General features: G+C 45.6%; 1 protein-coding gene across 3 annotated transcripts in view; it reads right to left on the bottom strand.

Annotated features, from left to right (window-relative positions):
- MAPK4 (mitogen-activated protein kinase 4) overlaps positions 1 to 13,482 on the bottom strand; it is a 174,135-nt gene that overhangs the window by 127,899 nt on the left and 32,754 nt on the right. Inside the window, exon 2 of one of the 3 annotated variants that reach the window (XM_050944722.1) lies at positions 1,696 to 1,770. The exons of 1 other annotated variant lie outside the window; for it this stretch is intronic. The gene's annotated coding sequence lies outside the window, so the exon portion shown is untranslated. The remainder of the gene's footprint in view (positions 1 to 1,695; positions 1,771 to 13,482) is intronic. One more of the 3 variants, XM_050944721.1, reaches the window with a different exon arrangement.

Below are 13,482 nucleotides of genomic sequence, written 5' to 3'. Positions count from 1 at the left end.
ATGCCAAAGCAATGAAAATAACATGCTGGTAGCAGCTTGTCACTATCAGAAATAATGTGGGAGAATTTTCTAAAGAGAATTAAAAATAAAAGTATTACAAGTCCAGATCCCAAAATAGCATGAACCAGAACAAAGCACGTACCAAGAGACTTAACTTTCGACATTACATGTGGAGAATAAAAAGTTATGCTGTGAACAAGCTTCAGCAGCAGCTCAGCACAATCACCTACAGGAATAATGAGATTATGTGGAATAACCTTCTGTAAAAGAGCATCACTGAACGGAGCAGCCCATCTGCGCAGAGTCTGGCTGCTATGTGGGGTGATAGAGAAGACAGAGCTCAAACCAGCTGGCTATTTTTAGGAACCACTTCTGTAAATAACCTATCATGCAGAGGTATGGCAAGGAAATAGAGGAGTGTACTGTAAGAGCCACAGCAGCCAGAGCACTGCACAGATATACTGAGCCAAATTCATCCCTGGTGTCTCTTGTCTGAAGTCAGTGGAGTTGCACTAGGGATGCATCTAACCTGCAGTTCTTTACTGTTTTGATGTGAAACAGATGCAAGTTTGCTTTTGGGGAAATTAAAAATCTGGGTGATGTTCTAGTAAGAGATAAAGCTGCAACATTCGGATCCAAATGTTAAACACCCCAAAGTTCAGGGGTGTTCGGGGATTGATTATTGGTATTTGGGATGCAGAGCTCTGAGCATGCCATAACAGCAAGACACAAAAGGAAGACATAAGCCCTGCTCTGGGGAGATTACAGTCTAAGGCCCAATCCTGCCTTGTGACCTGCACTGACAAACCTTTACCCTTAGCAACATCCCACTGAGTTCCATGTTCGATGGGATGCCACACGGACATGTTCACAGCCACACAAATCCCATTGCAGAAAAAAGGCCTGGGTAGGAGGATCACACCAGAACCCCCTGGGAGACCCATAAGATAGTGATAATTTACAGTGGGGTTTTTTTGCAGGGTAGGGTGCCCATTATGGAAGATAAGGGGTGTCTGCAACAGGCTCATTTGATTTTAGATTCTGAACACCCTGAAAGCACAGGCTGTTCAGTAGAGCTGGCTGGAAAGATTCAAATAGCTCAGTTCAAAGATGAGACTGGTGCTGATCTCTGTGTAAGTGTGTTGGGTTGATCATTCATTCCCAATTACTAAGCTTGTCCTGTGGTCTGAGATACCCCCAAAGTGGATCAAAGCAGGAGCAAATAGATCAGCCAATCCAGCCACTAAGAAGGCGCCAGCATTCTTTGGAGATTATTTCCATTCCTGCCTCTGGTCCATCAAAGCAAAAAATGGGCTTGGGGCCCCGTATTTTCATTTGATCCAGGCCAGGTTACCTTGAATCTCTCCCTGATGATATACACGCTGTGAACACACCAAGAAGATGGGCAGGAGTCACCGAAATTCTTGGCCCAAATTCATCTCCGGTCTTATTATAATGGCTTCCATGGAGTTACACCAGGGGTGACATAGGCCTCTTTCCTTTTCTATTCAGCTAGTAATAATGAAGCCTGCTCCCTACAAAAGCTAGAATGCAGCCTCTTCCCTTCCTTGCCCCCTTAACCATCTTATTATTGCTTGTTTCTGTTTACTGGGTAGAGATGGGCTTAGAGGGTTTAAAGAGGCAACTAGATAACTCAGTAGGTCTGGAATTAGATCTTGCCACACTGAAACATACCTTGAGTTCTGAAATGGAGCAGCTATTTGCAAAGCAGAGATGGAGTAACTTTAGGTGTTGTCCTTGCAAACTGTACTGGGAAAGAAAAGAAGTTTCAGTTTGTTCAGAGTTTAAAGGGGCAGTGACATTTAGGCATATGTTGCCATTTTGTTTAGGAAATCAATTTAGCTCTCTTTTTTTTTTTTCTGTAGCTCAGCTGGTTTCAGGGTCTAACGAGAACTGCCAAAACAACAGTTCTTTCATTGCCTATTTGTTATGTTCCTGGAGCCTCATCAAGCAAAACTCCCACGGATTTAATTGTAAGTGGGATCAGGCACACACTCCTACCCCCCAAAACCTAAGTGCTTTGCACATAGTCGGTTGTCTTTGACTTTTTCACTGAAGAGAGGTTCAATCTGTGAAATTTTTATTTGGAATTTGAGTGTTCAGATGTTTTGGTATCCAGTGTTTAGTTCAACTTCATCTTTGTGGAGGGACATTTCCATGTTGTTATTCAGTTGTATTGCACCTTGAGGCCCCAAACAGGCATCAGAGCCCCATTATGCATGGCACCATGCAGACACACAGCAAAAGGACAGTCACTTCCCGCAGAAGCTCACAGCCTAGATTCTACAACTGTCACACAAGTCCAATGACTAAAATAACCCATTCAAATAGGAGTTCAGATGCCCAGTCAGTGCTTTGCACAAGACATTTGGGAGGTCAAAATGAATTTAAGCAGTGAATTCCCATCTGTTCTCCCCCTTCTAGTCTTAAATTTTAATTGAAAAAAAAAAGTGACATTTGAAATGCTGCTGAAAGAAGCTTCAAGAAAAAAATTATTTTCTGAGTTCTACTCAGCGATACTGCATCACATATTAATTCTGACACATTTGCAACCTTGTAGAAAAGGGCAAAAAACTTGTGACACTGGGACTTAAATGCAGACAGTGATACATTCTGGGGGCTCTTGTTTTTGAGTGAGATCTGGCAGGGACTCTACAGCTACAGGATCTGCCTGTATTGTTATGATAAAACCAGTTTTCCAGCCTTTATAACTGGTTCCTTTAGAGTCATATTCTGTTTTGTTTGTTATCCCCATCACCCTAGTATCCAGACTGTGCTGAGATTTAACATAAAAGTTGTTGGTTAGATGCAATTAAGAGTTAGTTTGTTTTATATGTTAAGTTACTGATTTTTCAGTTTGGTAGCTGATCCAAAAATAACTAAATAAATAAAAAATTGGTTCATTCTGAACCAAAAGTCTTTATTTTTCAGTTTTTCACACCATAATGTTTTGACATTTTGGAAGGTGAAAAATTAACTTTTTCAACTAAAATATTTGCCTAATTTGACTCAAATTCACAAATAGTTTGGGTGCCCTGAAAAATGCTAATTTACTATTCACTGAAAAAGTTTGCCCAGCTCTCTCTCTTTTATACAGACACATAGAGAACGAGATTGTGAAAAGTGCTAGATCAACAGCCCTAGAAAAAGGTTCTCCATTTAGCTGCAGACGGGCGGCTCTAGGCAGTGGTGAGCTCCAGACGGTTCACACCGGTTCGCAGGAACCGGTTGTTAAATTTAGAAGCCTTTTTAGAACCGGTTGTTCCAGGACAACCGGTTCTAAAGAAGCTTTTAAATTTAACAAAGGCTCGGGCAGCTGTCCACCCAGCCTCTAGCCCCAGCTCACCTCCTCCTCTCCCCTGAACTCTCCGCCCTCCTTCTCCTCCCCCTCCCCTGCTTCCCGCGAATCAAATGTTCGCGGGAAGCCTGAAACAAGGAGCAGGCAGGTAAGCCAGGTGGGGGCTCCAGGGAGGCACGGCACAAGCGGCCCAGTCTGGCTCCCCCTGCCCCGGCCAAGCGCCCTCGGCTCGGGCCAGTCTCAGCCAAGCGGCACCGGCCTGGCCTGGCTCGGGGAGTCAGGCGCCGGTCCTGGTGCTGGCTGAGTGACTCTGGCCCAGCCCGGCTCGGCTCGGGGAGTCAGGCCCCGCGGTGCCGGCCAAGTGGCTCCAGCCCGGCTTGGGGAGTCGGGTCCCACGGCGCCGGTCACAGTCCCAGTGGAGCGGATCCAGTCCGGGCCCCAGGCAGTGTGGTAAGGGGGCAGGGAGCAGGGAAGGGGTGTTCAGTGGGTTGTGGGGAGGTGGATGGGGTCAGGGCAGTCAGAGGACAGGGAACAGGGGGATAGAATGGGGGCAAGGGTCTCGGGGGGGCAGTCAGGAAGGAGCTAAGGTTGGATGAGGTGGGAGGGCAGTCAGGGACAGAGAGAAGGGGTGGTTGGATGAGGCAGGGGTCCCGGGGGACCATCAAGAATGAGAGGAGGGATTGGATGGGGCAGCAGGAGGCAGTCAGGGGACAGGGAAGGGGGGGATGGGTCAGGGGTCCCCGGTGGGGGGGTGTCAAGGAACATGGGGGGTTGGATGGGGCATGGCCCCCCGGGGGGTGCACGACCATCTCGTGAGGTGAGGAGGAGGGAACCTGTTGTTAATATTTTGGCAGCTCATCACTGGCTCTAGGTATTTTGCCGCCTCAAGCACGGCAGGCAGGCTGCCTTTGGCGGCTTGCCTGCGGGAGGTCCCCGGTCCCGCGGATTTGGCAGCACGCCTGCAGGAGGTCCACCAAAGCCGCAGGACCAATGGAGCCCTCCACAGGCATGCCACCGAAGGCAACCTGCCTGCCGCCCTCGCGGCGACCGGCAAAACGCCCCGCCATGGCTTGCCACCCCAAGCACGCGCTTGGCATGCTGGTGCCTGGAGCCACCCCTGGCTGCAAAACAGGAACAACATGAGCAGTAATCTGGTCCACTAACATCTATTATTATGATTTATTATTTGTATTAGTACAGCACCCAGGAGCCCTAGTCACAGACCAGGACCCCATTGTGCTAGGCATGGTACAAACAGAATAAAAAGATGGTCCCTGCCCCAAAGACTTTATAATCCAAGTATCAGGCTAGAGCAGTGGTTCCCAGACTTGTTCCGCCGCTTGTGCAGGGAAAGCCCCTGGCGGGCCAGGCCGGTTTGTTTATCTGCCACATCCACAGGTTCGGCCAATCGCGGCTCCCACTGGCTGCAGTTTGCTGCTCCAGGCCAATGGGAACTGCTGAAAGCAGTGTGAGTCAAGGGACATACTGGCAGGGCCAGCGCAACCCATTAGGCAACCTAGGCAGTCACTTAGGGCGCTAACATTTGGGGGGCGGCGACTGCAGCAGCAGGACCTTCCATTGCCTCTGTCGGGGGCGGCATTTTGGGGGCGAGACCTTCCGCCGCCTCTGTCGGGGCAGCATTTTGGGGGCGGGACATTTCACCGCCTAGGGCGGCAAAAAAGCTGTCAGCGCTCCTGCGTACTGGCTACCACTTCCAGCAGCTCCCATTGGTCTGGAGCAGCGAACCATGGCCACTGCGAGCCGCGATCAGCCGAACCTGCGGACGCAGCATATAAACAAACTGGCCCGGCCCCCCAGGGGCTTTCCCTGCACAAGCGGTGGAACTAGTTTGGGAACCATTGGGCTAGAGACAACAGATGAGTACAGACTGCGGACTACAAGTAAACGAAGAGACAATATTGATCAGCAGGATAGGCAGTGGTCATTTGGCATTTAATATTGTCATTGCACTACCCTACATTTCTGGCTGCATTTTCTCAAAGTAGTCCTTTAGGAAACCAGGATGGGCAGCTGCACCCAGAAACTATGCTAAAAAGCCAATAAATAAGAGAGAACCAGCAATAAGGAGTCAAGCCAAAAAGAAATTTTAAACTTGAGGAAACAGATAGCCTTTTACCTCTAGGTTACCAGTTCAAATCCAGCTCAAATCAATAGTGATGACAGGTTACCACTAGCTGATGACTTTTTACAAAATATTACCAAAAAATCACAAACTGGCACCCATGCGTGTCAGCTGATAAATGGATTAAATGGACATTTACATTGAAATAGACTGACAGGTTGTCCCTCCAGGTCAGGACTGAGACATGCTGGCATGGCAAGATGGGAAGCTTATGTATTATTATTCTTTATTATTTGTATCACTGTTGTGTCTAGGAGCACCTGTCATGGACCAGAACCCCAGTGTGCTAGGTGCAAGACAAACACAGAACAAAAAGACATTCCATGCCCCAAACAGCTTACAACAGAGATAGGCAACCTATGGCACAGGTGCCGAAGGCGGCACACGAGCTGGTTTTCAGTGGCACTCACACTGCCCGGGTCCTGGCCACCGGTCCAGGGGGACTCTGCATATTAATTTAATTCTGCATATTAATTTAATTTTAAATGAAGCCTCTTAAACATTTTTAAAACCTTATTTACTTTACATACAACAATCGTTTAGTTATATATATATTATAGACATAGAAAGAGACCTTCTAAAAACGTTAATGTATTACTGGCATGCAAAACCTTAAATTAGAATGAATAAATGAAGACTCGGCACACGGCTTCTGAAACCCCTGGCTTACAATCTAAGTAACTGCTGCCTTCTGTGAACCTGTTCTAGGGATACACATGGAGAGAATGTGTCTGTCAGGTCCCTTATTGAAAAATTCCTTTAGAATGTAACAAGATTCTATAGAAATGTGTTAGGATTCTACACGAATAACATTAAAATACAAGAGCTAAGATCTCTTTAAATATTAAATTCTATAGGTGTTTTAATCACTCTACCTAATTTTAAAGCAGGGATACAATTCTCTGTTAACTTCCACACATTCGCCAAAAAGTGTAATCAATTTCTTATTTTCTATTAATTTCACAGGACTTTTCTATAAGGGATGCCTTATAGAACTTTACATTAAAGATTTAATTTATGAATACTCTTACTTCATTTCAGCTGTTAACAGAATAATAAAAAATAATAAATAGACTAGGCTGCATATTGACATCAAAGGATCTTCTTCTGAGCTGGGACAAAACGGTTTCTTTGGGCTGAGATTCGGCTCAGTTTTTGCATTAAAGACTTAAGTGAGGCTTTGGTACTGCAGAGGGCTGGTGCTGCAGAGGCTACTTTTTGCCTTAAAGGAACACAGGATACTAGTTTGTGTGACCCTGACGTTACTGCACTTGTTGAATACTGGAGAAAATAGTGGAGAAAACACAGCTTGTGTTCCACAGAAAAGGTTGATGTTGTTGTACCAATAAAAGGATATTAAAAATACAAAGGTATCTAATAGCAAAAATAGAAGCATTAACATAATATTGAGAGGCATACTCATTCTGTCCTCGATGCATGTTTGTAACTCCCATTAATCTTAGTAAGAGCTAAGTAGAGGAACCAGTCCCCTGTGCACTCAAAATGGGGAGTACCACCCTCAGTGCCACTAGATTGCTAGAGAATATGAATGACTCAAATGCCACTGGGTATTATTCTGGGGCAATCCTGCCATGAGGAGAGGGAGGGAAAGGACTGCGCTTCTTTGAGGTAATTGTGACATTAAGAGTGGGCTGCAGGGTCAGAGAGAACAGGCCAGGGCTCAGCCTTGGACACAGGAGTGAGAGAGACTCACGTTCATCTGAATCCCAGAGTTTAACTATTGCAAAAACTCAAAAGGATACAAGGTCAACTCTCAAGTTACTGGCCACAAGAGAGAAACAAGGACCAAGAAAATCAGACACAATCAGACTCATAGGACTGGAAGGGACCTCAAGAGGTCATCTACTCCAGTCCCCTGCACTCCTGGCAGGAGTAAGTATTATCTACACCATTCCTGACAGGTGTTTGTCTAACCTGCTCTTAAAAATCTCCAATGTGGAAATCTCCACAACCTCACTAGGCAATTTATTCCAGTGCTTAACCACCCTGCAAGTTAGCAAGTTTTTCATAATGTCCAACCTAAACGGCCCTTGCTGCAATTAAAGCCCATTGCTTCTTGTCCTATCCTAAGAACATCATAAGAACATAAGAATGGCTGTACCGGGTCAGACCAAAGGTCCATCTAGCCCAGTATCTGTCTACCAACAGTGACCAATGCCAGGTGCCTCAGAGGGAGTGAACCTAACAGGCAATGATCAAGTGATCACTCTCCTGCCATCCATCTCCATCCTCTGACAAACAGAGGCTAGGGACACCATTCTTTACCCATCCTGGCTAACAGCCATTTATGGACTTAACCACCATGAATTTATCCAGTTTTCTTTTAAAAACTGTTATAGTCCTAGCCTTCACATCCTCCTCAGGTAAGGAGTTCCACAAGTTCCACAAGTTCCTCAGAGGTTAAGGAGAATAATTTCCCCCTCTGCCTTTTAACAACCTGTTATGTACTTGAAAACTGTTATGTCCCCTCTCAATCTTGTCTTCTCCAGACTAAACAAACCCAATTTTTTCAATCTTCCCTTATAGGTCATGTTCTCCAGACCTTTAATCATTTTTGTTGCTCTTCTCTGGACTGTCTCTAATTTGTCCACATCCTTCCTGAAATGTAGGGCCCAGAACCAGACACAATACTTCAGCTGAGGCCTAATCAGGCCCAATCTATACCTCTGATCTGTGTTCCTTTACTAGGGTCATTACTGAAGGGCCTGTCCGAACAACCATCACCAGATCCTGCCCCAGGTTTCCTGAGCTAACTCTTATTTTGTACACTCGAAATGGACCTCAGCCTGCCCCATCCTGAAGGGACCTTATCACAATGGGCCTCAAAAGCCATGTGTAGGGAGCATGAACTGTCATAGGGCTAGACTGTGTCTGGGTGTGAACGGGGCAATGAGTGTAGAAGAAGCATTCCCCATCCCCTCGGAGTATGTCTACACTGCATGCTAAACCTGCGCTCTGAGTCAAGTTTGAACCACAGCTCCCATTCTGTCCACACAGAAAATCAGTCTGACTCAGTTCAGCAAGCACTCGGAAGCCAGGTCTTAGGACTCTGCTTGCAGGTTGGACCAGAGCCTGAGTCCAGCTGAGACTCAGGTCCAAGACCTGTCACTTTGCAGGGTGGACACAGCTCAAGTCGCAGACCTGACTCAGAATATCTGCATAGTGCAGTATAGACACATTAGCATGGCTGTGAGACCAGGGTCATGCAACTGTAAATCCAGGTTAGCCATGCAGCATGGATGCTCACTGCAGGCTTGGAAACAGACCTGGGTTTCCAATGTAGTGCAGACATCCCTTTAGCGCCTTGCAGAGGGGCCAGACGCAATCCCAACCCTTGCACTCAGGGACAGCTCAGGGCTAGTGCCAACAGCCCATGGCCCAGCCCTATTCCATACCAGCTATCACAGGTGGCCCCAATAGGGTAGAGAAGCATATGCTTCACCCTGGGAGAGGTTTTAGCAATGGGAGTGCAAGTCATAGCTGACCAGGAGCCCTGGGAGTAACTATACCTGCCTCTAGCACAATGGCTCCTTCCCCCCTCTGCAGACCCACTCATCCCACAAAGGGGTTGTTGTTCTCCAAAGGCCCTCAGCAAGTTGCACAGTGGCCCATCTTCTGCAGAAAGTTCTCTGATAACAGAGAGTACAATAGCTCACCACAAAGGCTTGGTCTCACTGCAAAGGACACAAACAGGGGAAGAGACTACACCTCAGTTAAGGGCCAGATGGCAATTCACAGAAGCAAGGAAGCCCTGGTTATTGCAGCGGATATGGTCTTCTCTAAGGGGATCCTCTGAACAGCGAGCAACCCTGATCCCTTTGTAAGCTGGGCACACCAGAGCAGGGTGGGGAATGACACAGCAACCTGAAGTCAGAATTCTGGTGTGGTCTGAGTTTCTGTGTTGTTTTTAATTGCTTTTAAATTTTTATTAGACTCTGTAGATACCGGACCAGCCCCTCAGCTGGTGTAAAGGGCAGCAGCTCCACTGACATCCATTTTCCCCATTTATAGAAGCGGAGGATCTGGCCTGCCAATGTTTTATATTTAGCTGAATACAGCTTAATGGTATCCCTGCTGCCTCAATGTACAGTAATAAAATGGTGATCTGAAAGGAGCAACTAAGGCAGGCATAATCTCACTCAACCTCTGGTCCCAGTGGGAGGTGGCATATCCATCACTGGCAGAGGAATCTTGCCAAGAAAACCTAGCTAAGTTGTTTGCTTTATAAAATCCAAGTTGAAGATTCTCTCTCTCTCCCTCTGTGTCTGTGTCTTTATTATTATTTTAGAAGGATACCTTGGATTTCCACAGCACCTTTCATCTTCAGATCTCACAGTACAGTACAGGGATCAAGAAAGGCTGCAGAGTAATTACTATGGCAAGGGAAACCTGCTTTTCTTAATAGTAACAAATACATAGAATTTATTGTGATAAAGAGGCTCAGACAGAGGATAAATTTTGCCATGTAATCAATGCACATTACCATAGGTGCTGGAACTAGGGGTTTATAATTTGGTTCAACAGCTCTCACCACCCCCACTAAACAAATTGTTCCAGTATCCCTGCACATTACAGGACATAACCCTAAATTCTGATATTGTGGGGTTTAGCTAGGAGGAGTTCAGGGCCACCCAAAAGGATTTGGGGGGCTGGGGCAAAGCAATATCGGGGGGGGGGGGCCTTCCATAAAAAAAAGTTGCAATACTATAGAATACTATATTCTCATGGGGGCCCCTGCAGGGCCTGGGGCAAATTGCCCCACTTGCCGCCCCCTCCCCCAGGCGGCCCTGGAGGAGTTTGATTGCATCCTCTTTGCATAGATCAGTACATACGAGCACTGTTCAACATCACAGAAGGAGCAACAGAGCCAAAAGCAGAACCCAGGGATGGGAAATCAGACCTCCAGGCTCAAACCCTAAGCACTCCAATAGACCACCTGCCAACCTCTTTAGTGAGCAAACAGCCTTAAAACATGGGGATTGGTGCTCTATGCAATAATGCATAGACAGTTTGTCTTTGATTTCAATTTATGGGCTGCTTTTCCCCCTTCAGTCTGTTAAACACTTAGTTTAGATAAAATAAGCTAAAATAGCCCATATTATTCAAAAGGGAAAAAAAGCCAAATTTTCCAGATTTCAAGCTCAGATTTTTCCCTCCCGGTTGCTCTTTTGCTGCATGAATCTCTGCACCACCTCTGAAATTTGCAAAAATATATGACGTTTTTGTATAATGAAAAGATGTTGCAAGCATTACAAAGTGTCATTTACTTTAAACTTCTTCCCTCTTTTTAAATTGGGTTCAGCCCACTCCACTTCATTTGAAGAGCAGACTGTTGATTAACTTCCAAGTTTGTGGTTTTTAATCATTAGAACCTCTTTTTCACATAAGCATCATGGCATTTCTAATGATTTAATGAGGCAGAGACCTTAAGCCTTTCCTGAGTATGGAATAATCTTTGCACTTTATTGATAGATATATAATGAGGACTTTCAAGCACTGTGATCATTCCTACCAATTTGATTAACACCGCTGATGCACATTCATTTCTGCTATTGTGACAAAAGTTTAGCAGAGTGGTCTTTGAAACATTTGCATTTTGCTAATGAGCTAGCATTTATTATACAGTAGAGACAAGGAAAGTGAGGAAGTATCTTTTATTGGACCAACTTCTGGTGGTGGAAGGCTTTCGAACCACACAGAGCACTTCTTCAGCTCTGGTGAAGGAAGCAGAATGTCTGAGCTCAATACAAATTGAGACAGGTTGTTAAGCAGAAGGGGTAAAGCATGTTTGAGGCACTCAGTTGATATGAAGTGGACAACTGGGGGTTAGATTTGTTACACATAAAGGGTTCAAGTTCCCAGGCTCACCTTTGGAAGGTGTGAAGGTTTCCTTTGAGGACAAGTACTGAAAGACCAGATATGGATAATGGTGTGATCGTTTTATGAGAAGTTTCACCCACAGATGATATGATGTTTTTGTCTCCTATCATTTCTTTGTGCGCATTCATTCAAGAGTGTAGTGATTATCTGGTTTCACCCAGATAGTTGTTATTGAGGCATTAGATGCAATGGACGAGGTACACCACATGCTTGATAAGCAGGTGTAGACCCTTGGATCTTGAAAGATGGGTTGTAGGGCAAAGTGATCATCCTAGCAGTGGAGATATATCTGCAGGTTTTGCATCTCTGTTGTTCTGACAGGGCCTGGTGCTGTTTTGAGTTGGTATGTTCTAGTCTTGCTTCTGAGGATGAGTTTGGTGAGGTGGGGCGGGAGTGTTTGAAGGCCAGAAATGGGCATTTGGGAAAGATTACTTTCAGGATGTGCCCCATTCCCCTCCAATATGGGTTATAATTGTTTGATGATACCTCAGATGGGGTCCAATGTGGGGTGCGAGGTGAGAACTAGGGAACTTAAATTCATAACTCTGCTAGACACCAGAAACCATTGGCTTAACCAGGACACTGACTGTATAGTTCATTACAACAATTTGTAATGCACCACACTGCCTGCTACTCTTAATTACCCACTTCAAACCCCACTTAACAATTGAACCTCCAGTTGTCCACTTCATTTCAAGTGACTTCTCCAATACGCATTACCCCTTCTGCTTAACATTCTATCCCTACTTGTACTTAGCTCAGAGGCTCTGCTTTCTTCCCCAGATCTGAAGAAAAGCTCTGTGTAGCTCAGAAGCGTGTCTTTTTCACCACCAGAAGTTGGTCCAATAAAAGATATTACCTCACCCACCTTCTGTCTCTCACATGTTGGGACCAACATGGCTACAACAATACTGCAAACACAGATTCTAAGTTACTTAACCAACTCTCTGTTCCTCAGCCTTCTTGTCAGGTTGGGATGGCGATGCCATAGTATAAATTAGAGGTGTGTAGTGTATAGGAATTGGGTAATAGCCCTTTAAATAGTTAGCAGCCTTCTAGTGGGCCTCCGTCTTCTGCAGTAGTAGCCACCACAACCCTTTTAAAGCAGCAGTATATGTACATAGCTTGGCCTAGCATATGGTTAGTGGGTATTTGGAATTCAACTGGGTCCATGTGGTTTCCTCATATTATTAATGTTGTGTAGAGAGCAAAGACACAACAGCATGCTTGAACAGTGAATTGCTATGTCTGCTATCCACTGGATTGCATGTGTTTGGGGCAGAACACTACTGTGATGAACCACAGTTGTATACACACAGACACCACAGTCATCAACAGGGATAGTACCCAGATCTTAACTATCAAACCCACAAGCCTTTAGACTCCTTGTCAAGAGAGCTCCTTTAGTGTGGAGGAAGCAGTAGGCTGTTATAGTTGCTCAGGCCACCCACTAGAGGGAGACAATATCAAATTCCTAAACCAATATATGCTGCAAGATCAGTCTAGTGCACATAACTCCTCCCCAGTGCAGGCAAACACCTGCTTTGAGAGTTGTTCCTGGATGCTGGTGAGTGGTCCTGCAATGCACTGCTGGAGGCTGAGGCTGCAGCAAGTGTGTGGGTGGTGGTGGTAGCTGACTGCCTGTGAATCTGCTTGTTGTTACTGGCACTCACATATCAAAAGCTCCTTTCTCTGATGGTTTGTGAAGAATCAGCATCTAGAAGAGTTTCAGAACCAGTAAAAACAACGAGGAAGGCATAAGCTTTCGTGGGGAAAAAAACCCCACTTCTTCAGATGCATGGAGTGAAAATACAAATACAGGCATAAATATACTGGCACATGAAGAGAAGGGAGTTACCTTACATGTGGAGAACCACTGTTGACAAGGCCAATTCAGTCAGGGTGGATGTGGTCCATTCCCAATAATTGATGAGGAGGTGTCAATACCAAGAGAGGGAAAATTGCTTTTGTAGCGAACCAGCCACTCCCAGTCCCCATTCAAACCCAAATTAACTCCTTGTTGTTTCTGTGGAAACAGACTAACACAGCTACCCCTCTGATACTAAGGGTACATCTACACTACGGGATTATTCCGATTTTACATAAACCGGTTTTGTAA

This window comes from Gopherus flavomarginatus, chromosome 3 (genome assembly GCF_025201925.1).
Source record: "Gopherus flavomarginatus isolate rGopFla2 chromosome 3, rGopFla2.mat.asm, whole genome shotgun sequence".
Classification (NCBI taxonomy): Eukaryota; Metazoa; Chordata; order Testudines; family Testudinidae; genus Gopherus; species Gopherus flavomarginatus.
Note: the sequence above shows the minus strand (reverse complement) of the source record. Positions and strands in the feature narration are given on the sequence as shown.